The sequence below is a fragment of the Lissotriton vulgaris genome, chromosome 7 (genome assembly GCF_964263255.1).
Source record: "Lissotriton vulgaris chromosome 7, aLisVul1.2, whole genome shotgun sequence".
In the NCBI taxonomy this organism is placed as follows: Eukaryota; Metazoa; Chordata; class Amphibia; order Caudata; family Salamandridae; genus Lissotriton; species Lissotriton vulgaris.
In genome coordinates this window covers 704,267,662-704,287,307 of record NC_141695.1, presented here as the reverse complement: position 1 = coordinate 704,287,307, position 19,646 = coordinate 704,267,662, and positions in this window count along the sequence as shown.

Sequence of the window (19,646 nt, the reverse complement as noted above, 5' to 3'; positions counted from 1 at the left end):
TTAGGTTTCTTGGCGCCATAATGAAGAGAGCAGATGAAAAGGCAACAGGGGACGTTTATTGGTGAGATTCAGTAAAAAGAAAAGTTTTGAGAGAAGATCTGAATTTGGGGTACGGAGTGGACAGTCTGAGAGGCAGAGGGAGGGAATTCCAAAGAGTGGGGGCCAGGAAGGAGAACTTAAGCCCGCCGTGTTTCTTCCTCTTGTATCTGGGAGTGGATAACAGGGCCAGTTGGGAAGACCGGAGAGTGCGAGGGGGAACATAGGGTTGAAGGAGGGAAGAGATGAAGTGGGGGCCCTGACCGGCAAGGGATTTGAAAATGATGCAGCCCAACTTAAACTTGCAACGGGCGGCTACCGGGAGCCAATGAAGGCTTTTCAGGAGGGGGCGAACATGTTGGTCTCTTGGAAGAGAGTGAATCAGGCGGGCAGCCTGATTCTGGATCAGCTGAAGCCGCCTGAGTTGGTAGGCTGGAATGCCAACATAGAGCGCGTTGGCGTAGTCGAGCCTCGATATTACTAGCGCTGGCAGGGCTAGGGTAAGGGCCTCGAAAGTGAGTAGCCGGGAGATTTTCCTAATTTTTCTTAATTGAAAATGGCTGGAGGAGACTACCGCGCTGATCTGAGGCGTCATAGAAAGGTCGCTGCTGATGACGACTCCCAGACTTTTGACACAGTTGGCGGGGCGAGGTGGACTGCCGAGGCTGACCGGCCAGAAGGAGGAGTCCCAGGGGTTGGAAGAGCCCCCGACAAGAACCAGCTCGGTCTTGTCGGGGTTGAGCTTCAGATGGTTTGAGCTCATCCAATTGCTGATAAAGCAGAGGGTGCTTTGGAAAGTAGAAATGGAATCAGCAGAGGAATCAATGTTGAAAATTTGTTGTATGTCATCAGCGTAGTTGAACGCTGTGACATTGAACTGCCGGAGGGCACGGATGAGTGGGGAAAGATACAAATTAAAAAGGAGGGGGGATAGGGAAGAGCCTTGCGGGACACCACAGGTAAGTTTGACCTGGGAAGCAGAAAACTGGGATAGTCTGACCGCTTGATGGCGTTGGGTCAGAAAGGAGCGGACCCAGACCAGGGCGGTACCCTGGATGCCGGCCTCTCCGACACGGTCGACCAAAATATCATGGTCGACCGTGTCAACCAATAGCTTTTTTCACTAGGTGACTCACTGTGGAGAATTTGCTGACACAAGTTATTTTAGCCTCTTCTTTGTTGGATTTTGACTTTAACAACATTTCTCTGGTTTTGGTTTGAGTCCTTTCCATGGAAGTTTTCAGTAAGCTTTCAGGGTATCCTCGCTTTTTGAAGCATTGGAGCATGTTTTGGGTTTGCGTCAATGACTCCTGCGGGTTAGAGACGATTCTTTTAACTCTCAATAACTGGGAATAGGGTAGATGTTGTTTCAGGGGACTAGGGTGGAAACTCTGATATGTCAAGAGATTATTCCTGTCTGTTTTTTTAGTGTGCAACGTGGTCTCTAGATGATGATTCCTTTTGATGATGGTCACATCTAGGTAGTTGATTTGGCTCTGATGGATTTCTGACGTGAATTGGATGCGAGGATCTATGGTATTTAATTTGCTGATGTTTTCAATTAAATTTTCTTTTTCTCCTTTCCATAGTATGAATATGTCATCAATATATCTGACGTACATCCGTAATCCCTGTTTCCATTGATCTTTTTGTAAAATGTGTCTTTGTTCGTATTGGTGCATAAAGATATTCGCATAGGCTGGAGCAGCCGGATTGCCCATGGATGTTCCCGACTTTTGAAGGTACCACCGCTTGTCACATTCAAAATAACTGTGCATCAGAATGAAATTCAACATTTCCATTAGAAAAATTTTTGGGGAAACATCATACTCCATGGTTAATAATGCTTCTTCTACTGCTTCCATACCCGAGAGGTGTGGGATGGAAGTGTACAATGCTTGTACATCGATCGTACATAGAGTGATTTCTTCTTCTGGTGTCAAATTAATAGATTCCAATTTCAACAAAAAGTCAGTTGTGTCTTTCACAAACGAATCCATTGTGATTACGAATGGCTGCAAGTATTTGTCAATCCATTTACCTACTGGTTCGTGCACACTACCACATGTAGATACAATGGGTCGGCAAGGAGGTCTAATCGGATCTTTATGGATCTTAGGCGTGAGGTATAGCCTAGGTGTTTTTGGGTACTCTGTAGTTAGATATTTTTTAACTTTTTCATCAATGCATCCTCTTAACACCCCTTCCCGGATGATGTTTTCTAGGACCATTTGTATCTCTTTCGTAGGGTTGGTATTGAGTTCCATATACGTGTTGGTATCTTGGAGATGTACTGCAATTTGGGAATCATAATAGTCTTTATCCATGATTACCAGGGCACCTCCCTTGTCCGCCATTTGACATACAATATTGGAGTTGTTTGCTATAGTTCTTAAAGTAGCATATTCTTTTTGAGTAAGGTTCCGATGTCTAGTCTGTTTACGGCAATTAATTTTGTTCAAATCCTGTTTAACCATTTGTTCATATAAGTCCAACGTCTTGTGGCTGATTGGAGGGATGTACGTACTGCTTTTGTAAAGACCCTTGAGAAGATCGTCGCTTGGTTCTTGTGTTTCCGTAATAATGTTCGAGAAGAAGTGTCGGAGTCTTAATTTTCTCATGAGTTTATAAAAACTGACGTTTATTTCCAATTGGTTGGTGCGTGTCGTGGGCACAAAAGACGTCCCTTTTTGTAACGTCTTAATCTGAGTGGTATTGAGATGCATTTTAGAGATTTTGATTACTAGGTTCTCTATTTTTGATTCTTCTTCTTGTCCTTCTTCGTGGTTATCTGACGTGTTTGTGGCGGTTCTTGTTCCTTTTCCGTTGTTACTTGTTCTCTTTGACCTCCTGGGTCGTCCCCGCCGCTGGGGCCTGCCTCTAAAAAAGGCTGTGTAGCTTTCGGGATGTTTGCTCTCGGTCCCCTTGTAGTGGGTTCTCTTCTGTTATCTTCTGATGTGGTATCTGTGTCGGTAGATGATGTGTCTGTCTGTTGGGTATAGGGACGATTTTGCCGCTTTCTCGCATAGACTTCTGCCCAATTATAAACTTCACCCAACTTATAGTCAATGGTGTCTCTGCGGTATTTCCGCAATTTCCTCTCATTCACTTCTTCGGTATGTTTTGTTAGCTGTGATTTGATATCCTCCAATATGGTGTTCAGTTCTTCTGAAGTCATACCTTTACTCAATTCCTCTTTTACCTGGTTAATATCTTTTTCCAGTTCCTCCAATATTTGCGATAGTTCCTCAATTATCAATAGGATGAGATCGAGTGAACACTTATTGAGAATGGCATACCATTTGTCTGTGAATTTTTTGGAATTTTTGCATAATGATGGTTTCAATAAGATTCTCAGCCCCCGTGGGATTCTTGACGCTTTATGGTATCTTAACATTGTGCTGGCATGCAACCTTTGGTTGATGATTTTCCGTGATAGATATAATAGTTGTTTGACTTGTTGTTCTTTGGATTTCGATGTGGTGTATTCACACGTTTCCTCTTGGATGAGGGCATAGATTTTGGTAGTTTCCTCTGTAGAGTATGCAAATGTGTCTGCCCTTGTTTCAGTTAATTTTGTGATTTCTTCGTACTGCATTTTGTTCGTTGCGTGCTACAGTTATGGAGCAGAAATACTAGACAGAATGGGGTTATGAAATGTGCACTGCTGGTTCTAATCCACACTTATTTTGTATACCGTGCTCCTGGGTTACTCCCCGCTCAGGAGTAAGACAAAACACAAATGGATAGCACTGGCGCAAGCATGCGTGAGTGACTCCCAGGTCACTGGTGATTAGCTGAAATATTCAGCAAAGTTTGTCAATAAAGTTTTGTACCATCACAATTTCAACAATGATAATAACGTATTCTCTTGTTTTTCTTTCGAAAATCATTTATTCATACTTTAGATTTTTTTCATATTTCTGTGATATATTTCCTTCATTATTCAATCATGAAGTGAAGTTTTAACAATCCATATCATTTCCAAACATCCAATTGGTTTCCAATGCATTTCGCCCCTTGGGCTTCATCAGGGAAATCTATAACACGAAAAATACATCTCCCATTATTCCAATAACAATGATGTGTATAATGGCATTTCTTTATGCTAATCACAAATAAATATCCTGCTAAACAATAACCTGAATACACTGAAATAATAATCGTATTAAGCATAGTGGCTACACTGTTACCACGATACATTTCACAAATCAACCCGTTACAAATCTGCATGAGTGACCGTTCTTTCATGCTGTCACCTCTCAGTATAAACGAAAACTAGCTAGCAAGGGTTCACAAACTTCTATACATTTACGCGCTGGAGTTCACAACTACGGAATTATTAAACCACCAGCCGGTGGGAAATACTTTCAAGCAGTCGAAAGACTTTTAGCGCATTATGCCCCTGACTTAACGTGTAACCGGCAAACACTCTTCATTCTTACCCGGGAAATGGTTAAAGTGCACGCGTATCTCATCTGCGGCTCGAGTATCTGAAACACTCGACCGACGGCGTGTGACGTATGAGCCGGAAATGGCTTGGTTTTCATATATTTAAAGGGGCGACTACGTTCATGTAATATCCCAACCGGGTTCCTGAGTGAACTTATTTATAAAAAATAGGGTGTCAACCTGTATAGTTCCTATCCTCTAAAGAAACAAAAACATAAACACAAATATAAAACAGCAATGATAACAGCAACACTTATAATGGAGAGATATATGGATGCATGCAACAGCACAAGTCTTTCTTCTATTGAGCATTGTACTACAGGTAACAGCTGTATTCAACCCTCTCATTGATTCCATGTGGGGTCAAATTTTGTAGGAAAAAAATCCAGTGATTTTCTCGCATAAGCAGAGTCTTTTTATTGTCTTTGTCTTCTTTTCTATCAACAATTTCTAGAATGCAGGCTTTTATTTGATTCACTTGGTGCCTTTGTTCCAGAAAGTGGGTGGCTACTGCTGATTTCATAACTTTTGTGCGAATGTTACTCTTATGTTCTGTGAGTCTTGTTTTAAGTTTACGCTCTGTTTGGCCAACATATACTTTCCCGCAAGGGCATTTGATGAGATAAACAATGTTTTTAGTATCACAAGTGCCTGTAACATTCAATTTAATTTTATTGCCCTTCATGGGATGCGTGATGGTATTGCCTTCCATAATGTTGTGGCAGTTGCTGCAATTTTTACAAGGGATTGTTCCTTTGTAATTTTTTCTGGCCTCAATGATATTCGGACATTTAATAAGTTCTCCCAAGTTCTTGGCTCGCGTGTATGCAAAAACAGGTTCCTCCTTGAAGATGTTTTGGAAATCTGGTTCAGTTTGCAACATTGGCCAATGTTTTTTGTTATGTTATGTTAAACAAATTTATAAGGCGCAACTAACACCATTAGGTTTCTTGGCGCCATAATGAAGAGAGCAGATGAAAAGGCAACAGGGGACGTTTATTGGTGAGATTCAGTAAAAAGAAAAGTTTTGAGAGAAGATCTGAATTTGGGGTATGGAGTGGACAGTCTGAGAGGCAGAGGGAGGGAATTCCAAAGAGTGGGGGCCAGGAAGGAGAACTTAAGCCCGCCGTGTTTCTTCCTCTTGTATCTGGGAGTGGATAACAGGGCCAGTTGGGAAGACCGGAGAGTGCGAGGGGGAACATAGGGTTGAAGGAGGGAAGAGATGAAGTGGGGGCCCTGACCGGCAAGGGATTTGAAAATGATGCAGCCCAACTTAAACTTGCAACGGGCGGCTACCGGGAGCCAATGAAGGCTTTTCAGGAGGGGGCGAACATGTTGGTCTCTTGGAAGAGAGTGAATCAGGCGGGCAGCCTGATTCTGGATCAGCTGAAGCCGCCTGAGTTGGTAGGCTGGAATGCCAACATAGAGCGCGTTGGCGTAGTCGAGCCTCGATATTACTAGCGCTGGCAGGGCTAGGGTAAGGGCCTCGAAAGTGAGTAGCCGGGAGATTTTCCTAATTTTTCTTAATTGAAAATGGCTGGAGGAGACTACCGCGCTGATCTGAGGCGTCATAGAAAGGTCGCTGCTGATGACGACTCCCAGACTTTTGACACAGTTGGCGGGGCGAGGTGGACTGCCGAGGCTGACCGGCCAGAAGGAGGAGTCCCAGGGGTTGGAAGAGCCCCCGACAAGAACCAGCTCGGTCTTGTCGGGGTTGAGCTTCAGATGGTTTGAGCTCATCCAATTGCTGATAAAGCAGAGGGTGCTTTGGAAAGTAGAAATGGAATCAGCAGAGGAATCAATGTTGAAAATTTGTTGTATGTCATCAGCGTAGTTGAACGCTGTGACATTGAACTGCCGGAGGGCACGGATGAGTGGGGAAAGATACAAATTAAAAAGGAGGGGGGATAGGGAAGAGCCTTGCGGGACACCACAGGTAAGTTTGACCTGGGAAGCAGAAAACTGGGATAGTCTGACCGCTTGATGGCGTTGGGTCAGAAAGGAGCGGACCCAGACCAGGGCGGTACCCTGGATGCCGGCCTCTCCGACACGGTCGACCAAAATATCATGGTCGACCGTGTCAACCAATAGCTTTTTTCACTAGGTGACTCACTGTGGAGAATTTGCTGACACAAGTTATTTTAGCCTCTTCTTTGTTGGATTTTGACTTTAACAACATTTCTCTGGTTTTGGTTTGAGTCCTTTCCATGGAAGTTTTCAGTAAGCTTTCAGGGTATCCTCGCTTTTTGAAGCATTGGAGCATGTTTTGGGTTTGCGTCAATGACTCCTGCGGGTTAGAGACGATTCTTTTAACTCTCAATAACTGGGAATAGGGTAGGTGTTGTTTCAGGGGACTAGGGTGGAAACTCTGATATGTCAAGAGATTATTCCTGTCTGTTTTTTTAGTGTGCAACGTGGTCTCTAGATGATGATTCCTTTTGATGATGGTCACATCTAGGTAGTTGATTTGGCTCTGATGGATTTCTGACGTGAATTGGATGCGAGGATCTATGGTATTTAATTTGCTGATGTTTTCAATTAAATTTTCTTTTTCTCCTTTCCATAGTATGAATATGTCAGAAATATATCTGACGTACATCCGTAATCCCTGTTTCCATTGATCTTTTTGTAAAATGTGTCTTTGTTCGTATTGGTGCATAAAGATATTCGCATAGGCTGGAGCAGCCGGATTGCCCATGGATGTTCCCGACTTTTGTAGGTACCACCGCTTGTCACATTCAAAATAACTGTGCATCAGAATGAAATTCAACATTTCCATTAGAAAATTTTTTGTGGAAACATCATACTCCATGGTTAATAATGCTTCTTCTACTGCTTCCATACCCGAGAGGTGTGGGATGGAAGTGTACAATGCTTGTACATCGATCGTACATAGAGTGATTTCTTCTTCTGGTGTCAAATTAATAGATTCCAATTTCAACAAAAAGTCAGTTGTGTCTTTCACAAACGAATCCATTGTGATTACGAATGGCTGCAAGTATTTGTCAATCCATTTACCTACTGGTTCGTGCACACTACCACATGTAGACACAATGGGTCGGCAAGGAGGTCTAATCGGATCTTTATGGATCTTAGGCGTGAGGTATAGCCTAGGTGTTTTCGGGTACTCTGTAGTTAGATATTTTTTAACTTTTTCATCAATGCATCCTCTTAACACCCCTTCCCGGATGATGTTTTCTAGGACCATTTGTATCTCTTTCGTAGGGTTGGTATTGAGTTCCATATACGTGTTGGTATCTTGGAGATGTACTGCAATTTGGGAATCATAATAGTCTTTATCCATGATTACCAGGGCACCTCCCTTGTCCGCCATTTGACATACAATATTGGAGTTGTTTGCTATAGTTCTTAAAGTAGCATATTCTTTTTGAGTAAGGTTCCGATGTCTAGTCTGTTTACGGCAATTAATTTTGTTCAAATCCTGTTTAACCATTTGTTCATATAAGTCCAACGTCTTGTGGCTGATTGGAGGGATGTACGTACTGCTTTTGTAAAGACCCTTGAGAAGATCGTCGCTTGGTTCTTGTGTTTCCGTAATAATGTTCGAGAAGAAGTGTCGGAGTCTTAATTTTCTCATGAGTTTATAAAAACTGACGTTTATTTCCAATTGGTTGGTGCGTGTCGTGGGCACAAAAGACGTCCCTTTTTGTAATGTCTTAATCTGAGTGGTATTGAGATGCATTTTAGAGATGTTGATTACTAGGTTCTCTATTTTTGATTCTTCTTCTTGTCCTTCTTCGTGGTTATCTGACGTGTTTGTGGCGGTTCTTGTTCCTTTTCCGTTGTTACTTGTTCTCTCTGACCTCCTGGGTCGTCCCCGCCGCTGGGGCCTGCCTCTAAAAAAGGCTGTGTAGCTTTCGGGATGTTTGCTCTCGGTCCCCTTGTAGTGGGTTCTCTTCTGTTATCTTCTGATGTGGTATCTGTGTCGGTAGATGATGTGTCTGTCTGTTGGGTATAGGGACGATTTTGCCGCTTTCTCGCATAGACTTCTGCCCAATTATAAACTTCACCCAACTTATAGTCAATGGTGTCTCTGCGGTATTTCCGCAATTTCCTCTCATTCACTTCTTCGGTATGTTTTGTTAGCTGTGATTTGATATCCTCCAATATGGTGTTCAGTTCTTCTGAAGTCATACCTTTACTCAATTCCTCTTTTACCTGGTTAATATCTTTTTCCAGTTCCTCCAATATTTGCGATAGTTCCTCAATTATCAATAGGATGAGATCGAGTGAACACTTATTGAGAATGGCATACCATTTGTCTGTGAATTTTTGGGAATTTTTGCATAATGATGGTTTCAATAAGATTCTCAGCCCCCGTGGGATTCTTGACGCTTTATGGTATCTTAACATTGTGCTGGCATGCAACCTTTGGTTGATGATTTTCCGTGATAGATATAATAGTTGTTTGACTTGTTGTTCTTTGGATTTCGATGTGGTGTATTCACACGTTTCCTCTTGGATGAGGGCATAGATTTTGGTAGTTTCCTCTGTAGAGTATGCAAATGTGTCTGCCCTTGTTTCAGTTAATTTTGTGATTTCTTCGTACTGCATTTTGTTCGTTGCGTGCTACAGTTATGGAGCAGAAATACTAGACAGAATGGGGTTATGAAATGTGCACTGCTGGTTCTAATCCACACTTATTTTGTATACCGTGCTGTGAAAGTTGAAGAAATTGATGTACATAGACAGCATTCATTTCCCTTCTTCTCCCACTCCTCTCCCTGTGAGCACCATGAATACCGTAAACTATTGACCGTATCACTCTGCCAGTAAGAGCCCATACCCCTATGCATATGTACAACCAGTTTAGGCACCATGGCCTTTTACCCATTGGAATCCCCGGCTTCCCACCTGCACGTACCTTACACCCCCCTCTCTCATGCATAGACCATGAAACCCTCTCCCTCTGCGCGACCCTGCTGTGAAAGGCAACTCTCCTGCTTGACCCGCACAAAACCCCCCCCATTCCTTCTTGAAGAGGCATCCTTCGCCTTAGCTGACGTAGCCCTCCCCAGCTGCACCTGACTGCCCCCGCTCTCTCATGCACGGGTCATCAGATCTCTCTCTCTCACTGTGTGACTCTGTCCCTGTGTCCACCCTGACTACCCCTCCCTTCTCCTCACATGGGCAAGTCATAAACCTTCTTCTTCTGCAAGGCCCTGTCCTTGAGAGTCACGGCCGCGCCTGACCAACACCTCCTTCCCTTCCATGAATGCCCCTCTGTTGACAAGCCTTCCCTCCGCGCTCGATTGTCCACGCGGCATGAATACCACTCCTTGATGACCCCTTCCCCCGAGTCCGGCTGACCACACATGCCCGAGGCCATCGCCTAAGCCAGGAGATACCATTTACTGCCCTTATTGTATGAAGTCACTCCTCCTCAAGAGACCCACTATTGATCCTAGCCACCCCACCCCCTGGGCTATGATCAGGCGTACACATCCTACGAAACACTCAGCTGCGTGATTGCCCTCCCCTCTTATCAGCAGGTCAAGGGTCCCCATTGTGAACACATGTGGGGTAGGATTGACACAAGGATTATAGGGATGTCTTTCTTTTGCGTCATACTGTCCTGATTGTGTTATCAAGTGTTCTGTAAGGTATAAAAGCAAGAGTCTCAGCTCACTTGTTAGAGCACCTCCCGAAAGACACTGTGTTTCGTGTCCGAAATGACTGGCTCTCCTCATGAGAAATAAAATCTGTTCTTGATTCCTGCTTCCAGCGCCCGTCTCTTTATTTGGTAATTATTCAACATGGGAACTAAGAGGCGGTTTGCGCCAGCGGCCTGGGCATCGATAGGATTATGGGCTCATTTTCAACAATTGGCGTCCCAACGCGGGGTCCATCAGTGACATAGGGTCCGATAAGAGAGATCCAGACGAAGAAGTGAACATCTAAATGATCGGGGTATGCCTGCCTTGAGAGGGCCCTCGCCCGGCTGCCGATCGACAGAACTTCACCAATTCTGAACTGACCTCTCTTGAGTGACCTATTGTCCTGACTGGAATCCCACAGGAATGCTACATGGAGTAAGAGAACGATCGGGCGCTGGAGGAGGAAGTCAAAGAACTGTCCGTATGGTCCGGTCCGGGTAAGATTAAGTAGGGCGTTCTTACGCCTGATTGGTAGGGTGGTTCTATCCACCTGATTGATTGATTGATTGTATTGAAAATCGGTATTTGTATACCGAAATTGTTGGTATTGGTTCATTTAGCTTTGAAGGCTACTTGACATATTGGTTCTCTTCTGGAGAACGAGACATTCTCTGTTTGCAAACAGCGGCGAATAGGAACGTCGTCCCTCTTTGCAGATAGAGAAGGGTAGGTAATGCAGACTTTTGTCCCCGGTATTAATCCGTCATGCCTACTTTTCTCCCCACTGATTGTTTGAAGTCGATTAATAATCGATTGTTGTTCTTTGAGATCTTCCCTGTCTACAAACTGAGACGAGTAGAAATATTCTGTCTTCCTTTTTGGATAGCGAAGGGCAGGTAATGCAGACATTTGTCCCCGTTGTAATCCGTCATGCCTGTTTTTCTCCCCACTGATTGGTTGGTTGCCTGGACATTGTTGTTCCAGGAATTGTTTCGTTTGAGGTATTTTCTACTTGCAAACAACGTGGAATAGAAATATTCTATCTAGTCTTTGCAAGTAGTAAAGGGTAGGTTATGCCCCTTTGTGAATTCGTCAGTCCTACCCACTCCCCACTGTTTGGGGGGTAGCTCGCATGGTCTGCCCAGGAGACTACCCTTATGGAGGACATATGCTCCCCGCTCATGGGCCATTTAGTGGAAGTAGACCATCTGGTCCGTCCAGGAGGCTACCCTAGTAAATGGAAGTACATCGCTCGGTCCGTCCAGGATGATACCCTAATGAAGGAATATATGTTCCCCTTTTGATCGATAATCTCGTTCCACCCCGGACCATTTATTGGAGGGAACTCGTCTGGTCCGTCCAGAAGTACCCCCTAGTGAAAAGGACACATAAAAATATGAAGTGATCACCGTTCCCTACTAACAGAAAGCTTTAGCTCGAAACACGCTAAGGAAGAGAAAGAAAAATAGAAAAGGAAATCAGGCTAAGTCAGTAACCCCCTGATGAGCTTTTGACTTCACTAAAAATAAGAAACATTAGAAATAGTTCATAATAAGAAATATAAAATGGCGAAAAGTTTGGCAGCAAAAATAGCCACGAGGTAGCTAGGCTTCACTGCCTGTTCCTGCTCCCAACATGCCTGCCTCATTGCCCGCCACGCCCAAATAACGGTCACATGAAATAGAAACAATCCAATAGGTACCTACCCCCATTCCGGAAGCTCCCGAAGTGCAACAGGTCCGCGGTTACGCCCATCCGGAAGGCGAGGCCTCGAGGCACGAGGGGCTCGCCTGGCCACGGTCAGGAGGAGATGATGTTGGGCAGGCGGTCCAAAGAATGGCAGAGACCTCTCCTTCTCTCCTCTTCTGCTGATCTGCAGGCCATGGGGGGGGGGGGCTGTCTTGCCTCAGCCACCGACCACCCCCCCCCTTCTGTCTCTCGCCTGGTCCGACCCACGAAGAAGGCCGAAGCCAAAAGCGAGAATGGCGGCGCTTGCAAGTAGTCCCGCCACATGTCAAATTCCTGGACAGTTCCAGGTAGTGCCGCCACATGTCGACGCCTGGACAGTTCCAGGTAGTCCCGCCACATGTCAAGAGAAAAGGGGGGGCTGTCTTGCCTCAGCCGCTGACCACCCCCCCATCTTCAATAGCCAGCACGGCCAATATCGAAGCGACGGAGCCAAGGAACGGCGCGGGGTCGCTGGAAGGGGGAGGTGACGCGAACGAGCCTCCCCCACCTCCCTCCAGGTGGAGGCTTCCAGCGACACCCCAATGCTCTTACTTAAAGAGGGTCAACATCAAAAAGCGGTCTTCTGCCCAGGACGGGCACACGCTCCATGCCTTCTCTCCTCAACCTTGAAGATTCTATAAGAGCCGGGGGGCACCCCGATCCCTCCGCATGGGTGCCCCCGCCCCCTCACTGGGAACCACGACATCGGTGCAACTCCTGCCGGCGCCAGCCTCGGATTGGAAATGGCTAAAATGCAGCCGCGGCACAGACTTGTTCAGTTCCGGAGGAACACCAGGATGACCCGGTAGGAAAATTGTTGCCGCCCTTCCCACTCTTTGACTCATGGTCCATATTTGATAAACTGTTAACCACATAGCACAAAACTTTTTGAACTGCCAACGGAAAGTTCTGGGCCAACCACGCGAGACTAGAGACACTCTGACTGTGCTGGAACTCGCCTGACCCCACCCAAAATGGCGCCGACACAAAATGAGACGTTTTGAATAAACTTTGTTGCACCCTGATTGCGCAGCTTGTTGTCCCGAGATCTATATGCAGTTTTTGGATAATGAAAGTAGATATGAAGGATGTTGAGTATGTGCTTGGATAATGAACTGACTTAGGGTGGGTACTGATTACGATTTGGAAAATGAATTGGTGTAATTTAGATAAAGAATGAGTATCGGATAATGAATTTATGAATTAATTAAAACTGAATTCTTGACATGCATCATACTTGCTCTGTAAGAAAATTTTAATACGATTTTATTGCACTGCTGCACTTTATGCAATAAACTGCCACCAATTTCGTTTATTAAAAGTATTTTGAAGAAGAAAGCATGGTTGTAGCAGTTGCATTAATGAGTTTTGGATGCCTTACTACTGTGAGCGAAGAATAAGTATGATGAAGGATGTAGATCAGAAGGGATCAGATATTTAGCAGCTACATTATGTGTCACAAGCAGCCGGAAAAGTGTTTCAGACACCCTTAAAATGACACCACAGAAATGCCACCTGACCGTCACCCTTGCACCCGATAAAGAGGGTTACGACCGAGTAGCTCATGTAGATACGCAGATCGTCAATGATTATCTATCTGACACCACTGGTCCCTCTGGGCTTAAACGCCGAGATGGCAAGGGAATGCAGTACGAGGAGATAGGGCGAGTATGTGGTAGGTAAAAACATTTTCGGACTACTGCATGATGATGTGCTTTGAATGCTGCCCCCCCCACCCCTTCTTTTCCTCCCTTCTGCAGGTCACGTCAGAACGTCGGCTGAAGTGTGGAAGAGCGACGGTCGGACCACCGACGAAAAAAAAGGGAAAGAGGGAATATGTGTGTAGTCGTTTTAACGATAAGTTTTTAAAAGACGTAGGCTTAACATGACTGTTCCTCCTTAGGACATAGCGACTGAGAGGATGGACTGACATAGAAACTGGACAGGTACTGAATGACGAAAAATTGACTAGAAATGACGTGTTAAATAATGTAACTGGACGTTTGACTAGGTAGGGAAAGGACAAAGAAAAATTATACGGGTAAGGGTTGCCACGGCACCACCCGTCTAGGAAGTTAGAAATGTTGCTGATGTTCAAAATGCACTACCCCCCTTTTCTCACACTCTTATAGATATAGCCAAGCTGTCCGACTGTCCTCCCGATCAATACTTGCCGTTGCCTCAGCCTGGAGAACTTCCCACCAAAGGAGGGAACAGAAAAATGGTTTAAGATCCAACCCTGGGTAACTAGCACGACCAGGTTAATTACTGATCGACCGACCGAGGTGTGAGTATTGGTAATTGGGAATGCTCGCAGGCGTGACAAGCGAGAAGGGAAAGGGGGGAAGGGTAGAAAGAGCTAAGCACGTAGATAAATAGGATAGTAAAGATACGTAGGATATATATATAAAAACAGATCTTGTAGGCTAACAACTGTTTCCTGTCTTGTCGTGAATGTCTTGTATATGTGTAATACATGTGCCGTCTTCCCTGTCTGAGTTTGTGTGTGTGTAATGTACGAATTTATGTCTTCCCTCTGTCTATATTTGCGTGTTACCCGACCTTTGCTGTTCTGTGTTGTGAGCGCACTAAATGACCTATTTTCGTACACGTCTCTCTCTCTCTCTCTCTCTTTCTCTCTCTCTCTCTCTCTCTCTCTCTCTCTACATGTCATACGTGTACCGAATGGCTCGTTTAGATTGCGGACGACTCTCACTCTCTATGAGAGTCTCCCTATTTTCTCTCCCTCTTCTTGGTAAAACTGTGCCCCACCGGCACCAGTCTGATTTGATACAATTTGAACACGAAGGTGTTCAGCGAAATTGACCGAAACTAAAAATTAATTATATCTCGCCATATTACTACCTCTCCTTTCTGCAAAATGAATGAACTTGAATTGGCTGAGAAGGAAAGGACAGGTAAGACGACTAAAGTCCCCCGAATCTGGCCATTTATAGGGGAACTGTATGTCAATGGCACCTTATGTCTGTTCTTCAGAGTCGAACGCCAACGTCTAGATTGACCCCCAATGCCCAGATTGCCCCACCCCCCTTTTTGCACCGAAGCGTAAGCGCCCGAAGCGTCCCCGCCCCATTTTGATAGAACCCAGTTGCTGTCCCGGATATGAACATGATGACCATGAGTAGCTGTTGACCCTCGAGAAAATCTTGTTTTGCCTGACTCTCGATAATGGCACCCCCGCCCTGTCTGAAAATGTTAGCCAGTCCTGAAGGGAAATGCTCCGTAATGTTGAATATGATGTAACGCACAGTTGATGGGAATCTCATTTATCCTCACTTGAGTTATAAACAGGACAATGAATAAACCTGCCATAAACTCAGTAGGAATGCTGATACATGCACTGCTTGGTAATAGGACCTCTGACTGTGACCAATGAGCGTATCTCCCAAATGCGTAGAATTGAGGGAGGAATTCACATGCGTAGATATCTTCTTCTGCCATTTCTCTAAAACCTTGTCTTGTACCTATTCAAAGATTCACGATCACCGAAGGAGATGGGTCAGATGTGACGTACAGCCTGACTGCGGATCTTGGGACTCGTGTGACCTCGACCAAAGGTGGAGCCGCAGAACAACAGGATACGGGACGAGACCGCAATTTCAACGTGGAAAATGAAAAACGATGGGCCACCTCGAAGCCCCCCGCCTGCTAACCCACGTGTGCCTGGAGTCTCCGTCCCCCTTCTTTGGGCCCGATGGATGGGCCTGCCTGCTTGTTATCCTTTGCTCCCTTGGTCCCTTTTGTGTGTCCCAGGAACTCTGACCCAACTCCGCCCTCTCACCTATCGACTATTTGAACCACACTCACCCTCTTTTCCACGTGACTTTTTGCCAAGGGAAAGAACCGCATTCCACTGGGAATAGGGTGCTGCCATAGAACTATGGGTGCCGAGCATAAGGCGCCACCAACCGGATTGTTTAGGGAACAGGACTGTGGTCTAACAGCAGAGGACTGACCGCACCCTGCAACGCGTAAGGATAGAACCGAGCTGGACCTATAGCTCCACCGCCGGTGCTCAACAGCGCCAACGAAAGTACTCGGACTAGAGCCTACCAGTGATGGCTCACTGACAAAAAGACACTGTGACGAAGAAATATTGTGTATTGAACTGAATTCCGCTCTCAACTACCTGGTCAAAACTGTTCATTGGTCACATTTTTTTAAGTCAGAAAGATTTTTGCTATGTAGTGCGTTTAATTGTTAGGAACTCAACGAAAAGCAATTTTCTATGTACTGCATTCTGCCCATCACCTTAACTGTCTATGATTGTACGCCAAATGTTAGTATCGACAAAATGCTAATTCATCAATGATGCCTGTCTACCTGTAAACTCGTCAATTGCAAAAATGACTGCTGTTATGTAAAAAGGGGCGACTGTGAAAGTTGAAGAAATTGATGTACATAGACAGCATTCATTTCCCTTCTTCTCCCACTCCTCTCCCTGTGAGCACCATGAATACCGTAAACTATTGACCGTATCACTCTGCCAGTAAGAGCCCATACCCCTATGCATATGTACAACCAGTTTAGGCACCATGGCCTTTTACCCATTGGAATCCCCGGCTTCCCACCTGCGCGTACCTTACACCCCCCTCTCTCATGCATAGACCATGAAACCCTCTCCCTCTGCGCGACCCTGCTGTGAAAGGCAACTCTCCTGCTTGACCCGTACAAAACCCCCCCATTCCTTCTTGAAGAGGCATCCTTCGCCTTAGCTGACGTAGCCCTCCCCAGCTGCACCTGACTGCCCCCGCTCTCTCATGCACGGGTCATCAGATCTCTCTCTCTCACTGTGTGACTCTGTCCCTGTGTCCACCCTGACTACCCCTCCCTTCTCCTCACATGGGCAAGTCATAAACCTTCTTCTTCTGCAAGGCCATGTCCTTGAGAGTCACGGCCGCGCCTGACCAACACCTCCTTCCCTTCCATGAATGCCCCTCTGTTGACAAGCCTTCCCTCCGCGCTCGATTGTCCACGCGGCATGAATACCACTCCTTGATGACCCCTTCCCCCGAGTCCGGCTGACCACACATGCCCGAGGCCATCGCCTAAGCCAGGAGATACCATTTACTGCCCTTATTGTATGAAGTCACTCCTCCTCAAGAGACCCACTATTGATCCTAGCCACCCCACCCCCTGGGCTATGATCAGGCGTACACATCCTACGAAACACTCAGCTGCGTGATTGCCCTCCCCTCTTATCAGCAGGTCAAGGGTCCCCATTGTGAACACATGTGGGGTAGGATTGACACAAGGATTATAGGGATGTCTTTCTTTTGCGTCATACTGTCCTGATTGTGTTATCAAGTGTTCTGTAAGGTATAAAAGCAAGAGTCTCAGCTCACTTGTTAGAGCACCTCCCGAAAGACACTGTGTTTCGTGTCCGAAATGACTGGCTCTCCTCATGAGAAATAAACTCTGTTCTTGATTCCTGCTTCCAGCGCCCGTCTCTTTATTTGGTAACTATTCAACATGGGAACTAAGAGGCGGTTTGCGCCAGCGGCCTGGGCATCGATAGGATTATGGGCTCATTTTCAACAGTGCTCCTGGGTTACTCCCCGCTCAGGAGTAAGACAAAACACAAATGGATAGCACTGGCGCAAGCATGCGTGAGTGACTCCCAGGTCACTGGTGATTAGCTGAAATATTCAGCAAAGTTTGTCAATAAAGTTTTGTACCATCACAATTTCAACAATGATAATAACGTATTCTCTTGTTTTTCTTTCGAAAATCATTTATTCATACTTTAGATTTTTTTCATATCTCTGTGATATATTTCCTTCATTATTCAATCATGAAGTGAAGTTTTAACAATCCATATCATTTCCAAACATCCAATTGGTTTCCAATGCATTTCGCCCCTTGGGCTTCATCAGGGAAATCTATAACACGAAAAATACATCTCCCATTATTCCAATAACAATGATGTGTATAATGGCATTTCTTTATGCTAATCACAAATAAATATCCTGCTAAACAATAACCTGAATACACTGAAATAATAATCGTATTAAGCATAGTGGCTACACTGTTACCACAATACATTTCACAAATCAACCCGTTACAAATCTGCATGAGTGACCGTTCTTTCATGCTGTCACCTCTCAGTATAAACGAAAACTAGCTAGCAAGGGTTCACAAACTTCTATACATTTACGCGCTGGAGTTCACAACTACGGAATTATTAAACCACCAGCCGGTGGGAAATACTTTCAAGCAGTCGAAAGACTTTTAGCGCATTATGCCCCTGACTTAACGTGTAACCGGCAAACACTCTTCATTCTTACCCGGGAAATGGTTAAAGTGCACGCGTATCTCATCTGCGGCTCGAGTATCTGAAACACTCGACCGACGGCGTGTGACGTATGAGCCGGAAATGGCTTGGTTTTCATATATTTAAAGGGGCGACTACGTTCATGTAATATCCCAACCGGGTTCATGAGTGAACTTATTTATAAAAAATAGGGTGTCAACCTGTATAGTTCCTATCCTCTAAAGAAACAAAAACATAAACACAAATATAAAACAGCAATGATAACAGCAACACTTATAATGGAGAGATATATGGATGCATGCGACAGCACAAGTCTTTCTTCTATTGAGCATTGTACTACAGGTAACAGCTGTATTCAACCCTCTCATTGATTCCATGTGGGGTCAAACTTTGTAGGAAAAAAATCCAGTGATTTTCTCGCATAAGCAGAGTCTTTTTATTGTCTTTGTCTTCTTTTCTATCAACAATTTCTAGAATGCAGGCTTTTATTTGATTCACTTGGTGCCTTTGTTCCAGAAAGTGGGTGGCTACTGCTGATTTCATAACTTTTGTGCGAATGTTACTCTTATGTTCTGTGAGTCTTGTTTTAAGTTTACGCTCTGTTTGGCCAACATATACTTTCCCGCAAGGGCATTTGATGAGATAAATAATGTTTTTAGTATCACAAGTGCCTGTAACATTCAATTTAATTTTATTGCCCTTCATGGGATGCGTGGTGGTATTGCCTTCCATAATGTTGTGGCAGTTGCTGCAATTTTTACAAGGGATTGTTCCTTTGTAATTTTTTCTGGCCTCAATGATATTCGGACATTTAATAAGTTCTCCCAAGTTCTTGGCTCGCGTGTATGCAAAAACAGGTTCCTCCTTGAAGATGTTTTGGAAATCTGGTTCAGTTTGCAACATTGGCCAATGTTTTTTAATAGCTTTTTTCACTAGGTGACTCACTGTGGAGAATTTGCTGACACAAGTTATTTTAGCCTCTTCCTTGTTGGATTTTGACTTTAACAACATTTCTCTGGTTTTGGTTTGAGTCCTTTCCATGGAAGCTTTCAGTATGCTTTCAGGGTATCCTCGCTTTTTGAAGCGTTGGAGCATGTTTTGGGTTTGCGTCAATGACTCCTGCGGGTTAGAGACGATTCTTTTAACTCTCAATAACTGGGAATAGGGTAGGTGTTGTTTCAGGGGACTAGGGTGGAAACTCTGATATGTCAAGAGATTATTCCTGTCTGTTTTTTTAGTGTGCAACGTGGTCTCTAGATGATGATTCCTTTTGATGATGGTCACATCTAGGTAGTTGATTTGGCTCTGATGGATTTCTGACGTGAATTGGATGCGAGGATCTATGGTATTTTATTTGCTGATGTTTTCAATTAAATTTTCTTTTTCTCCTTTCCATAGTATGAATATGTCATCAATATAAAAGGCTGTGTAGCTTTCGGGATGTTTGCTCTCGGTCCCCTTGTAGTGGGTTCTCTTCTGTTATCTTCTGATGTGGTATCTGTGTCGGTAGATGATGT